Source organism: Panthera onca, chromosome D3 (assembly GCF_046562875.1).
Source record: "Panthera onca isolate mPanOnc1 chromosome D3, mPanOnc1 haplotype 2, whole genome shotgun sequence".
Lineage (NCBI taxonomy): Eukaryota > Metazoa > Chordata > Mammalia > Carnivora > Felidae > Panthera > Panthera onca.
This window is the reverse complement of record NC_138350.1, coordinates 80482521-80497056: the sequence shown is the minus strand read 5'-3', so window position 1 is coordinate 80497056 and position 14536 is coordinate 80482521. Positions and strand designations below refer to the sequence as shown.

Genomic DNA, 14536 nt, shown 5'->3' with positions numbered 1-14536 from the left:
ATAATGCTGGTACTGTTCATTGCCTAAACAGAAGCAATCCTCTTTGCTATTCTTCTCCCTGATTTTGTTTAGGTGTCAAGGGATTCCTTTATCTCGGGGACTAGTTGTTGGCCAAGGGGGGTAGATATATAACCACATTCTGGTCAGTGAGGCTTGGGAGAAATCTGCTGGGGAATGTCTAGGCACATTTTTCCTTCCTGATAAGAAGGAGACATGCAAAGAGATTTTCCCTATCCTATCCCATCCCCTTCTACCTGACTTTGAGCCTGACTGTACGAGGATGTGATGCCAGGAGATGCTCCCGCCATACATCAGCTACACAGGAAGGCCAAGAGGTTTGCAGAGATGCCAAAGCAGGGACTTAACACCAGAGCACTCCCAAGTCAGTTCTGGAAATGACCTACCTCTGGTCTTCATTCTTGTTGTTATTGTTACATGAGATGATAAATAATAAGTCTATATTATTTAAGCATTCCTAAATGGCATAGACTTCTGTGAAGAATCAACGAGATCATGTTTGCCAGATGCTTAGCGTATTATCTTTCACACAGTAAGTGTTCCACAGGGTTAGCTAGTATAATGGAGTGATTGTTGGTGGCCAGATTTGGAAGTTGCCTTCCTGCCTAGATTAGAGAAATTTTATGAGCTCAGTATAAACAGAAACTATGGCCACACATCAAACCGCTGGAGGAAGCATAAAAGGCAATTTGTGATAAAAAGCCAAACTGAGTGGCGGAAGGATTGATAAATGTGTGCGAGGGCCTCAAGGAAACAATAAAGAGAAATGAAAAAAAAAAAAATGAAGATTGAAAGGGGAAGGCACTAGAATTGCAGAAGTGGGAAGCGAAGACCGTTGAGCAGTTGTCTGAGATCTGCTTGGTGCAGCCGGTGTTGTAGGGGAAGGAGAGAGAGGAGAGGGGACCTGATATCAGACTGAGCTGAGATCTAATCTAAAGACATCCCGCGTAAACTCTGGGGAAGGGAAGTTGCTTGTAAAAAGTGGAAGAAGAAGAAGAAGAAGAAGAAGAAGAAGAAGAAGAAGAAGAAGAAGGAGGAGGAGGAGGAGGAGAAAAAGAATCTGAAAAGTCTAGAAGAGGGAGAACCAGAAGGCTGAGACCCCTACCAGGAGACCACTGAAATACTCCAATCAGTAAGTGGTTTAGAAGACCAGAGCTACAACACAGTGACTCTTACCATCATAAAATCAACAAGGTGAAGTCTCTCGAACCTGAAATAGTACTTGCAGCAGCTGTATGTCAGCTCACTTCTGTGGAAGTTGGGAATAAGGAAACAGCAGATTCCTTATCTTATCCTCCAGGAAAATGTGTGAGATCATCATATGGGGAAAATAGGATGCAACATTATACATGCAGTACAACCTCAACTATAGAAATAAAATATGTGCAGAAAGAGGACCTGAAGGGAGTGTGCCAAAATATAAAGTGACTCTAGTAAGTTTAGAGATGTTTGTCAATTTCTTTTTTTACTTTAAACAATTCCCCCCATTTTCCACAATAGGCGTGCATTACTTTGACAACCAGAAATACGTGATCAAAGTGTCTATATCAAGGTGTATCTTTTCTTCCCGGGAGCACTACAGTGAAACATGCAGAAAGGACAAATAAGATCCAAAATAAGAAAACAACTGTTTAATAAAGTTCTAATGTTCTACTTTGGAGATTACAGGCACTGTGTTTTTTGCTCGGAAACACCTGTCCAACTGTGACTGAGGGAGCTGCCCTTAACCACCACTCAGTGTCTGTCTCCCGGTACATGGTAAGTACCATGACTCTATATCCACGACCGTCTTCCCCAGTGACGGAGATAGGCACTTGGCTCAAATTAGAGTGCTCACTAGGTGTTTGCTGAATGACTTCTTCATGCCCAGCGCCTTGCAATGTTACTTCTTTTCTCTTTTCCGCTTTGAATGAACAACCACTGGTGCTTCCACAGTCACCCTTCCCGTGTGATTTGCCAGTTGCTGGGAACTATCTCTCCACGAGCAGCAATGTCACCACTGAAATGATCCAAGGCGTGATACGATTGCAGGCCAAAAGGGAAGTCCCATTCTGACATAAAATTCCATCTAAGAATCTTATCTTACCAGTGACTTTCCATGAAATATCTTGAAACACTGTTTTTACAACGAAGATCGTTAACATTAATCAGCCCTAGTATTTCTTTTTTTTTTTTAATTTTTTTTAACGTTTATTTATTTTTCAGACAGAGAGAGACAGAGCATGAACGGGGGAGGGGCAGAGAGAGAGGGAGACACAGAATCGGAAGCAGGCTCCAGGCTCTGAGCCATCAGCCCAGAGCCCGACGCGGGGCTCGAACTCACGAACCGCGAGATCCTGACCTGAGCTGAAGTCGGACGCTTAACCGACTAAGCCACCCAGGCGCCCCAGCCCTAGTATTTCAATAGCATGGTGCACCCTAGAAACTTCAGTAGCTGTCACCGTAAGCAGGAGCAAATGAACGTGAAAGTAGCCACTTCTTTGGTGTTACTTTGGGGCCACCTTGACTAAGACATCGTGCGGTATATACTTTTTGAAATACCTCTGTCAGAGAATGAACACCTCCTTCTACAATTAGCAATAAAATTCATCTTGGCTCTAGGAGAAATAATACATGTTTCTAAATTCCTGCAGAAAGCGTTTTGACAGAGTGGGGAGAGGTGGCCAGGAAAAGGAGTTTCGGGCTGTGTGAGGAAGAGAAGCAAAAGACCGAGGTGGCTTTGAATGAGTGAGCCAAAGCCACAGAAAGGGACAGTATCCTCATCCAGGGCAACAGAAAGCAAACCTTGCCTATTTTAAGGTATTGCCCTGGGCTAGCCACGAGTGTGAGAAAGTCTGCACGCGAGACAAGTTCTGTTAGGGAGTGTAACACTTCAGTCAGGGTATTTATCTTGTTGCCAAGTGATAACCCCAACATAGATGCCACGGCTGGCAGGCTGTGGGAACAAATATCCAGTGTTCTGTGATTCAGCTACTTGAGAAAAGCAATAACCTTCCTACAACCTGTCATGCCAAAAGCACGCAGAGAGAGATCAAATTTCCAGAGCAGCCCCCGAATGCATTGTGAGTCATGAATTCACTCATTCTACACACCAGATGAAACTCTGTGCTTGTGGTGATGCATTTCCGTCAAGGATCTAATGATACAACACTGGATCCGTGTAACCTGTTACCCTTGTGGATTATTTTTGGATAAGTGGATTATTTATATTACCTAACAAGTCTTAATTTAGTCTCTTTTATCTAGTGTGTACTGAGTACATCTAGGCCAGTACTGTATGCCTAGGAAAAGTAACACATTGTTTTTTAAAGATACCTTAAAGTTTATTTATTTTTGACAGAGAGAGAGAGAGAGAGAGAGACAGAGCATGAGTGGGGGAGGGGCAGAGAGAGGGAGACACAGAATCTGAGGCAGGCTCCAGGCTCTGAGCGGTCAGCACAGGGCCGGATGCAGGGGTCGAACTCTAGGACCGCGAGATCATGACCTGAGTCGAAGTTGGACGCTCAACCGACTGAGCCACCCAGGCGCCCTGGAAAAGTAAGACATTTTAATGGTAATTTTCATAAAACATACTTAGAAGGTAAAATAATAATAATAATAATAATAAGGACATAATCAGAAAATGCATTCCAAATCCAGATGTCGATTACTTTTGTTTTACCCTCTTTATGAACTTGCGTATCTTGTTTTTTCCCCCATTAAGAGTACATAAAAAGACCAGAGACCAATTGACACTTACTACTAAAATACATAAATGATTTAGACACAGATTTCAGATTTGGTCCCATATAAAATGACTGGGAGAATCCCTGATTTCTAGAAACGAACTGCCAAAAAAAAAAAAAAAGTAGATATACGGGGGCACAGTGATGCATCTTATCACAGGGTGGGGTCAGAGTACCTACGTCGCCTTCAAATGAAGACAGCCTTATTTAGACTTGTGTCAAAGTGAGGAGAAGGAGGGGAAATGATTGCTCAGTTCTCCCTCTGTTAATTAGTCATAATTCACGGAACGCGTGGACAGGAATACGGGAATGTAAGTGGGATGCATGGGTGACGAGAGCAGAAGGGGTGGAAAGGAGACAACAAAGGCTCCTGCAACTCTGTCTTCAACCTCGACCTCTCCTGGGATCCCGAGATGGCCGGATGAAGACTCCTAGTGGACACCCGCCCTTGAACGCCTGTCTTTGTCCATCCATCCCTGACCTCTGTCCCCCTGTTCCTCCTCACCTGCTTCCCATCTGCCTATCAGACACCCAAGCCAAAACTGAAGCAACATCCTTGATTCTTTTCTTTACATCCACTTTCACATCTATCATTTAACTAGCCCACTAACTTTAGTTTTGAATATTTCCTGAGTGGATGTGCTCTTCTTTTTTCTCTGAAACTATTACTCTTTGGTCTCCGTCATCTCCGCGTCTCTAGTGTCTTGTCGCTTAAGCCGTAAGCCGCATCTATTTAATGTAAATCCGACCTAGCTATGACTCTTCTGAAAATTCTTCATCGGGTCCTCAGTAAACACAAGACAAAGTCCAGTCGGAGTCCAAGTCCATCTGTGATCTGGCCTCTGCCTTCTTTTCCAATAACATTAATTTAAATACTGTGAAATAAGTCTTTAATACCTGGCACTTAACGCTCAAATTTGTTAGCATTAGTGATCCGCTTTATTGCTGTACTTAGAAAACTCTTAAGTTCTATTTTTACACATTTGTCTCCCTGGTAAGGCTCTTACGAACAGAAACTGTGTATGTCAGTTTCTATTCCCACAATTTTAATATAATATGTGCTCACTTAATGTTTTTGGACTGAATTGAAGACAAACTTGTATTCTAAGTTTGATCCTCCTTAGCACTACTGAGATAGCCTCAAAGTGTGGCCTTCCTTCTCTTCCTTCCTCCTTTGCTATGAAGATAGAAAACGTTATCATCTGGGACAGGGAGCCATTAAGGGTGAATCCCATCAAATGATGTGAGTTGAATGTGAGCATCCTGGGTCAGGAGTTTGGAGAACTTCAGCGGCAGGTGCTGAGATAGGACTCCATCAGCAAAAGAATAGAGACCTTGATCGTGACTAGCTACAGTAGACACAGAGAGGGTCAGGCCTGTGGCAGGGAAAGTACCTCATCTACTCCAGGGTTCAGGTGAAGGCATCTTAGGAGTTGGGGCCCCAGGAGCTGTAAGCAGTGCTCAAGTATCAAGCACTAGGAAAGGAGACTAAAAGCTAAGAGAAAATGAGGGTGGGGGTGGGGGTGGTTAAGGACACAAGGGAAGAAGGCTACTTCATTTGCCTCAGTTTTCTAAGTTTTGGACATTTGACTACAAACAGAAATATATAAACTTTCAATGGGAAAAAATTTTTTGAAGATGCTGCTAATCACCATGCTACTAATAGAATTGCAAGAGTATTAACTTCAGGGAAAGAAATGATTTAAATGATTTATGTATTTGACATTGAAGTGAGTAGGCTAATGAGATCATACAAAGATCAGAACATCTCAGATTTCCATCAGGTCAGGGCTTGTGATGGCTGTGTGTGCGTGTGTGTGTGTGTGAGAGAGAGAGAGAGAGAGAGACAGAGAGAGACAGAGAGAGAGACAGAGAGACAGAGAGAGAGGGAGAGAAAGAGAGAGAGAGAGAGAGAGAAAGAGAGAGAGAGAGAGAGATTTCATTCCAGACTTAATCTATCCTTTTACAGTGTTTGTTTTTTATCTGAAGTCTGAGTCAGATGAATTATCTGAATGAATTATCTCCCAAAGTATATCATTTCTCGGTGAGTTTTGCCCTTACCATGCTTCCAGCACTGTTTCAATCATACTTCTTAGTCATTTCAATATTTTTACCCATATGCTTGTTGCCTTAATATGAAAGTGCTTCTGTCTCTTTTCATACACAGGCAAGGTGTAGTGCTGTGTTCCAATTTAACTTTTCTATAGTAATGACTTCTTAGAGTGCAGAGGCTCTTTGATTTATCAGAACTGGCTATGGACTGTATCAGTCTCATATTTCATCAAGTGATGCTAAGAAACCCAAATATGTGGAGGGATAAAGAATCAATCCATACCATTTATTCAAGGAAAGTTCTAGACTTTTCCACAACACTCAAGGACGCATATCTTTGTGGCCAATTCCTAGGGTTACAAATGCTTAACAACTCTTACTCCATAACAAGTTCCTGTTTTCCTGGACATGAGCACATAAAACCCATTTCAAAATTTGTTGGAAAACTTTACCATCAAGGAGGAATCTTTGGTCATCACACTTTTTTAATGAAGAGTCATGAGCATTTAGCCTGACTCAAATTGAAATTATGTTGCATGATATTCAAATATAGCATCATGATCTTGAAGCATAAGATCCTCTTTCTTCTTATATTAATGTAGAGAGTTAAGCACATATCCTGCATTTCCAAAATTTCTGCTATAGTCATATAAAATATAATAATGTTCATGAATTCCGTCAGCTCTGGATAAAACTGAGAGATATAAAAGGAGCCTCGCCTTCTACGTGAAAGACTAAAATATTTTTTGTTATATATGAAATAATGTAGAAAAAGTGAAAGGCAGAATGTCTACTCATAATAAGCAATTGATATTATTATTATTATCATTATTTTTACTGCTGAAGTGCTGTTGGTAATTATCTCCACTTGAATGTTATACTGACATCTGATAATACCCAATATGATCTTGGGTAGGTCATTTCACTTTGGGGGGCTTCCTTTCCTTTTGGGCTCCCCACATTATGATGGTCCCATACAGCTTATAAAATATTTCAATGCACATGATCTTATTTAATATTTTCAGTGATTGTTTAAGTAGGATAAGTCATTGTCTCACAGGTAAGAAAACAGAACAGTAGTCAAGTGATTCGCCTCAGTGTTAATAAATGGTAAGAATTAAATTAAACCCAAATGTTGTAGGTCGACGTTTGTTCCACTGACAATAACTTTGATGTTCTTTCCAGTTTTGAAATGTATTATTCTATGTTCCTGTGGTTAAGAAGCTATTAGAAACTCAAGGACAGAGACAATGTCATATTCACTCTTGAGTTGCCCAGTGTTTCACAATGTAAAACTGGATCCTCCTTTGTCCATGCTGCCTATGACAAGGCATCATCCAGCATCCCACCGTTCTAATGGCTGGGCTTTGCTCTGCATTGGTTGCTGTCAGAAAAGGGAGGAGGTGTAATTCCTTGATTGGTATCTCCATAAATCTTATTTATAGGGAAGATAAAACTGTAAATGGTAAAGAAGTAGCAATCAATCATTTTTGGGTGAGAGACAGGTGTGTTTGCTATTTAATGGACAGCCGAGTGAACTTGCTTTTGCCTGTACTTGAACAAAATTATGACATGGGCTTATGTTGTCTCATTTTTGCGTGGTCTCAGAGTAACTTGTCTGAGGATGGGATTCTGTGACAAGGTTTATGTCTAATAGAATGACATGACCTGGCTGCTGTGTCAGACCAGTTTCTGAGTGTCAGAGCAGAGGATGCTTCCCCCCCCCCCCCACCCACTTTCTGACTGCCAAACAACACTCGTTTCTGGAAGAACAGCTTCACATGAATGGAAAGATTATGTAATGTGCTGAAGACGTTACAAAAAAAAAAAAAAAGCATCTCATCCTCGTAGATTCAAGCTGACTTGTTTAATTAATTTCTTTTAAGGGAGAGGCCAATTCCAGATATCGTTGTATTTTCTTGGTTAGTTGGTTAAACCGGGAAGGGATGATCCTATTTAATACATCAGATTTTGGTCTATGGTGTCATTTTTGTAACTTATTTTTAAAATTTTAATTAAAAGCATACATAATTTTTCTTCTCGGATTTCTCACTCTGGAAAGGAATTCTTTTTAACTCCTTTAGCTAATTCTTTTGGTATTTTCCTCCATATCTCTCCTAAAACTGTTTAAGAAGTAGCCATATAACCATGGTCTTTAGAGATACACATGTGCACACCTCCCATCCTGCCATATATAATAATATCTAAATTTTTGTTACATTAATATTTGCTTTTTAATTATTATGACTAAGTGCATGGAATTCAAGTTGGGCCATATTCTATAATTGTACTTTTTGCACGTTTTGTTTTTCTAGAGTTCTTAATTATCTTGTCTTTTAAATGTATCTAGGGGCAGCTGGGTAGCTCAGTTGGTTAAGCGTCTGACTCTCGATTTGGACTCAGGTTATGATCCCACAATGCTGAGATTGAGCCCCATGTAGGGCCCCATACTGAGTGTGGAGCCTTCTTGGGATTCTCTCTCTCTCTCTCTCTCTCTGCCCCTCCCCCACTCACACTCTCTCTCTCTCTCTCTCTCTCTCTCTCTCTCTCTCTCCCCCTCTTGCTCTCAAAATAAATAAATAAACATTTTTTAATGTATTTAGTTTATATATACTTATTTAACTCAACCACAAATCTCTCCCAGCAAGATAAATCTTATTTTACACATTTAATGAGACAAGAAAAAAAAAAAGCAGGAGATATCACACTCCCAATTACAAGCTATATTATAAAACTGTAGTCATCAAAACACTTTGACACTAGCATAAAAACAGACAAACATATCAATGGAACAGAATCAAGAGCCCAGAAATAAACACAATAATATATGGTCAACTAATATTTGACAAGGGAGCCAAGAATACTCAATGGAGAGGAGACAGTCCCTTTGATAAATGGAAAATTGGATAGTCACGTGTAAAAGACTGAAATGAGCCACAGCTTATACCACTTACAAATGGAGTGGTTCCTTGACAAGGATCTTGGTAAATAAATAAATAAATAAATAAATAAATAAAATACAAGGATCTTGGTAAATAAATAAATAAAAATAAATAACCCAATTTAAAATGGGCAAAGGACATGAAGAGACATCACTCCAAAGATGTATGAAAGATATATGAAAGGCAGATACATGGACAGATGTTCAACATCACTAGTCATTAGCTGTGCGCAAATTAAAACTGCAGTGGATACTACCTCATGCCCGTCACATGGCCATCAAAAGACAAGAGATAACAAAGGTTGGTGTAGATGTGAGGATAAGGGAGCCCTTGTCCACTGCTGCTGGGACTGTAAATTGGTGAAGCCACCATGGATAATAGTATCGAGTCCCTCAAACAATTAAATATAGAACTACCATATGATCCAGTAAATCCACTTCTGGGAATATATCCAAAGGTAATGAAAACACTAAATCGAAAAGACATCTGTACCCCCATGTTCATAGCAACATTATTTACAACAGCCAAGACATGGAAAGCACGTAAATGCCCACTGATGGATAACTGGATAAAGAAGTTGTGTATGTATATAATGAAATATCATTTAGCCATAAAATAGGAGGAATGGCAGGAGTATTGCAATATGGATGGACCCACGGGGCATTAGGCTAAGTGACATGAGTTAGATAGAAAAAGGGAAATACTATATCATCTCACTTATACATGGAATGTTTAAAAAAGAAAGAAAAAACTCATAGGAAAGGATATCAGACTTGGGTTTACCAGAGACAAGGGTTGGGGAGAAGAAGGACTTGAAGAACATGGTCAAAAGGCACACACTTTCAGTTGTAAGACAAACGAGTACTATATGTAATGCACGTGAAGTATCTAATCAATTTCGTTTTCTTAAAATAACGATGCTCAGAGCCTCTGATCTGGTTCAGACCAAATAGTTGGTCTCAAGGCTCCTGAAAGTCTGTCCTCTTGTGATGACCTAGAATCTGAGGATTGTGGGGTTTTCTGTTGTTCTTTTTTTTTGTTTTTTGTTTTTTGTTTTTTGATGTCTCTCTGGGATTGGATTCTCTTTATCCTACATTCTTCATCATCTTTCTCTTGGTTCACTAACCCAATGTTGTCGAGCACATGCTCCGTTAGCAACTTGAAAAAAGTGGCACAGGGAGTAGCTTTTTAGATCTCGAATACTTCAAAATGCCTTTTCCTTCCCCTTTGCTAAATTATTAGTTTGGTGTTGTATAGGATTCTAGGCTAAAAAATATTTTCCTTCTGAAATACCAATAGGCATTTTCTGTCATAGTCTAGTATTTAGCCTTGCTAGTAAAAACTCAAAAGTTGTTCTAATTTCTGATCTTTTGTCTATGACGTTAACTTTGATCTCTGGAAGCTTACGGAATTTCTGTCTGCAATGTCCTGAAATTTCATAATGGTGGACTTACTCTTGTACAATTCTACTGGTACTCAGCCTCTTTTAATCTGGAAGCTTATGTCATTCCGTCCTGAGAAATTTTTCTGGAATTATTTATTTTGGTTTTTTAAATTTACTTTTTGTTATATTTCTAGTACAATATTTAATGCATAGAAGGAATAGTGCCATTAACTTCTATTTACTATGTATGTCTCCCCATTCCATCCTCTACCTTCTGATTCCTACGTGAAGAAAACACTATTCTGAATTTTTATTCATCATTCCCTGGTTTTATTTGTATATCCTTATCATGAAAATATGAGAAAACAATAGGTTGTTTATTTTCACTTCTTTGTGAGCTTTGGTAACATTTGGCAGTATCTAGGGGAGGCTGGGTGGCTCAGTCGGTTAAGCGTCAGGCTTTGGCTCACGTCATGATCTAGCGGTTTGTGAGTTTGAGCCCTGTGTCAGGCTCTGTGCTGACAGCTCAGAGTCTGGAGCCTGCTTCAGGTTCTGTGTCTCCCCCATTCTCTGCCCCTTCCCTGCTCACGCTGTGTCTCTCTGTCCCTCAGTAATAAATAAATGTTAAAAAAAAATTGGCACTATCTTACACGTACTGTAGCATAGTAGGGGGCAGCAAATGTGTTTGGTAAAGGGCCAGATAGTAAATATGTTAGTCTTTGTGGGCCATCTGGTCTCTATTACCATTACTCTGTCACTGTGGTGGGGAAACAGAAATGAACAAATGGGTGCGGCTGTATTCAAATACAATTTTACTTGCAAAAGCATGTGGTAGGCCATATGCTGTAATTCACTGACCCCCGCCCTAGAGAGACTCTGCATAGGTACACAGATAATGCAAGAGTTTCTCCAGGGTATGTACAATACAATGCCAAATTGTTTATTAAAATTCTACATATTCTGTAGTCTTCTGGATCTTGGTTGTTCCATTCTACATTGTGTTTCTAAAACTCAGGTTGTTTCTAGGTATAGTTCTTTTCTTTTTTAATGTTTATTTATTTTTGGAAGAGAGAGAGAGAGAGAGAGAGAGAGAGAGTGAGCTGGGGAGAGGCAGAGAGAGGCGGACAGAAGATCCAAATCGGGCTCTGTGCTGACAGCAGACAGCTTGATGCAGGGCTTGAACTCATGAACCGCGAGATCATGCCCTGAGCTGAAGTCCAATGCTTAATCAACTGAGCCACGCAGGCATCCCAGTATAGTTCATTTTTTCCATGGAATAGCAATGAGTTGAATGAATTAAAATATTACAAATTATTTACGCATTCGCCAATTTCCTAATATATATTCTCAACAGCACTATACAAAGACATCCCCGTCACGCACCTCTCCAGAGCTTGATATTGTCAGATTTCTTGATTTTTGACCATTGAGCACGGTTAAAATGGTATGTCATAATTTGCATTTCCCTGATTGCCAAAGAGATTGAACATTCTTTCATAAGACTGTGACGATGTGGATTTCCTCTCTTGTGAATGTGAAATCCTTATTTGAAATTTATTTTGGTCAAGGAAAGTTTGGAGAAACATTTTTTTTTTCTAATTGATTTATTGGAGTTCCTTCTATATACTGTTGATTATATACGTTGCCAAAATACTCTAATTTGGCATTTGAAAGTGTTTAAGATATGTCTTGATACTGTTAAATATATCTGTATTCTCCTTATGTGCTTAACATTTTGTATCTTTTTAAGGAAATTTTTTCCATCTCATAGTCGGGAAGATATTCTCCTGTAGTAACTTCTAAAACTTTTGTTGCTAGAGACAATTAGGGCTACTTAAAAAAATACAGTAAAACCTTAGATTCCGAGTAACTTGTTATGCGAGTATTCCTCAAGATGAGCAAACGTTTCTATAAATTTCAACTTAATAAGTGAGCCATGTCTTGCAATATAAGGAAGACACGGTGCTCAACAGCACATGGTCGCAACGGAGCCAATGGTTCTTGAAACCAACCCGTGTTGATATACAAGTGCTTTGGATTACAAGGCATGTTTCCAGAATGAATTATGCTCGCAAACCAAGGTTTTACTGTAACTGATTCTAGGCCCGGGGCCGGAAATACAGGATGAATATGAGTATCTTGTTATGGCAGAAAGCAAAGAGGCCATTAAAGACTACTGGGGTCATGTCAAAAGGACCCAGAAGCCAACGTGAAAAAGTTCCCACTGACCAAAAATAAGGCAATTTGAGCATGAAAGAAAAATTAAAATGGAAATGAATTTAAACATTTCAAATACATTAAAATTTATGAGTTAAAATGATACTTAGAGGAATTATATATATGTATATATACATATGTATATATATGGTGGACTTATTTGAATTAACCAACTACAAAAGGAGAAAATTCTAAATCAAGTAGAGAAATTTAAAGAATGTTGGGTTTTTTTAAATGATATGGAGAAGTTATTTTTTTAGTTATGATAAAAGGTATTGTGTTATGATTTTAAAGACCCATCACCTTTAGTAAGAGACACTTAAGTATTTGTGGGTAACATGAGATGATGCCTAGACTTTGCTTCAAAGCCATCAAAGTTGAGGGAGAAAGGGAGTAGAAGAATGGGTGAGCCAGGAGAGGCCATGGGTGACAATAACCAAAGCTACCTGGTGAGTATATGGAGGCTCATTAAACTGTTCTCTCTGCTTTCGTATACATTTGGCATTTTCTGTAATCACAGGAAAATAAAAATCAATAGCTTCATGCCCTAAAAGGCTGCTTTCAAATCCTCCAGAGGCCCATGTGAACCAGTGGGTAGAGAGTGAACCGTCTGCTCTGTGTGGTCATTCTCAGGCCTGGGTGTAGTATCTTGTGTTATCTGGCAAAAGAGCCTAAGGAAAAGCTCGCATGTTCATGGGTCTTGTACGGTGCAATTCTGGGGCATCCAGGGGGAAAGAGAAGGAAAGTGATACAGAGGAAGAAGGGAAGCTAACCTCCTCGTTGGCCAGAGCTTACAAACCCAACCAGGTACTCATCCACCCAGCGTATTCATCGCAGAGAAGCCGTATGGAAATAGCATACCTTGGGACAGTCCTTCAAAGTGAACAGAGAGGGATTCCTCTATGGGTTTGTCTCTTCTCCTGTCCTGTCTCTGGTCCAAGTTGTTCTGTGGAACGTTAACTCTTTTAGCTTCTGAACTGTTTTCCAGCCCCTCTGGACAGCTGCTGGGAGAAGCATCTGAAGCGTGGAAAATGCTTTGATGTTCTTTCATTATTAGATACCGCGGGAAGGGGCTTGATCTTACCCTGCTTAGCTCCCTTGATTATATGGTCTGTCTCCAGTCTCACCGAGGCTACGGTTGAGAGAAAAACGGCCACCCATGTAATGATGTTATGGAAATATAGACCTCTAAACGAACATGATGCGCTTTGACCCAAAATAGAGGGGTCCGAGCATCAAAGCGGGGGGAGGTGGTAGGGTCCCCTCCCTAAGGAGAGAGGAAAAAAGGGAGAGAAAACTTCAAGATAACCTGGCTGTGCGCCTAGGTGACAACATCCCTCATGACCTTGTAAACTGAGACCACTTAATCAGACTGCATGTTTATGTGTGTTACCATTTACGGGAGACAAAGAAATAGAAAATGTATACAAAAAACTATGCCACGTGACGTTCGGTGCTCCGTTCTTTGGGTATGAACCCAACTGAGCAGTGCCGGCACGAATAAAAGTTTCTTGCTGGAAATTAAAAAGCCTCAGTGTCACGACCATCTGTGCGAGAATCCCGCTACATCACTTGTAGATACCTGCTAGTCTGCTCCTGGTTCAGAACGGAACATCAAAAAGCTAACCGGAAACTCTGCTCGGAAGGGAGCCTGGCCGAAAGGGAGAAAAGTGTGGAATGTAGGGTGATCAATCTGGGCTGTGTCTTTGGGAGATCCCCAATATTACTATCTTTCAATGCCTGGAGAAAACTGTTCTGATCTAATGGCTGTGGGATTTCTGGGTCCTATGGAGACCTATCCAATTCAAAATTTAAACTTTTCCTTACTCTTCTCTTTTCATTATGGCAGCCTTGAGCTTAGCTGTGTCTGGCGTTCGGCTGTCTACAGGCTACCACCATCTGTTTTGCTGTCTCTGGAGAATCAACTCCCAGTCACCTGCCTGCCTTACTAGAGGGGGAGGGGCGGCATGCTGATGCACGGACCGTGGGAGAGGATCGGAATGCCAGACTGAATCTTCAGCAGACTACCAATCGGTCCACTGGTCTATTTTTGGCTCAAGCTTCCATCCCTAAGGTACCTGGTGCTGCTAATTCTTCAGCCTTTAGAGACATGCTGTGGATACATTACATTTATTATCAGTCTTCCTGATTGTTCATGTTCTAGGATTCAGGTTTCTTGGTTCTCCTAAGTCAACCAC

General features: G+C 40.4%; 1 long non-coding RNA gene across 2 annotated transcripts in view; it reads left to right on the top strand.

Annotated features, from left to right (window-relative positions):
* The first annotated feature begins 3286 nt into the window (after positions 1 to 3286).
* LOC132666092 (uncharacterized) overlaps positions 3287 to 14536 on the top strand; it is a 32293-nt gene continuing 21043 nt past the window's right edge. For both annotated transcript variants that reach the window (XR_009604478.3, XR_013551187.2), the window contains exon 1: positions 3287 to 3555. This is a non-coding gene — a long non-coding RNA (uncharacterized LOC132666092). The remainder of the gene's footprint in view (positions 3556 to 14536) is intronic.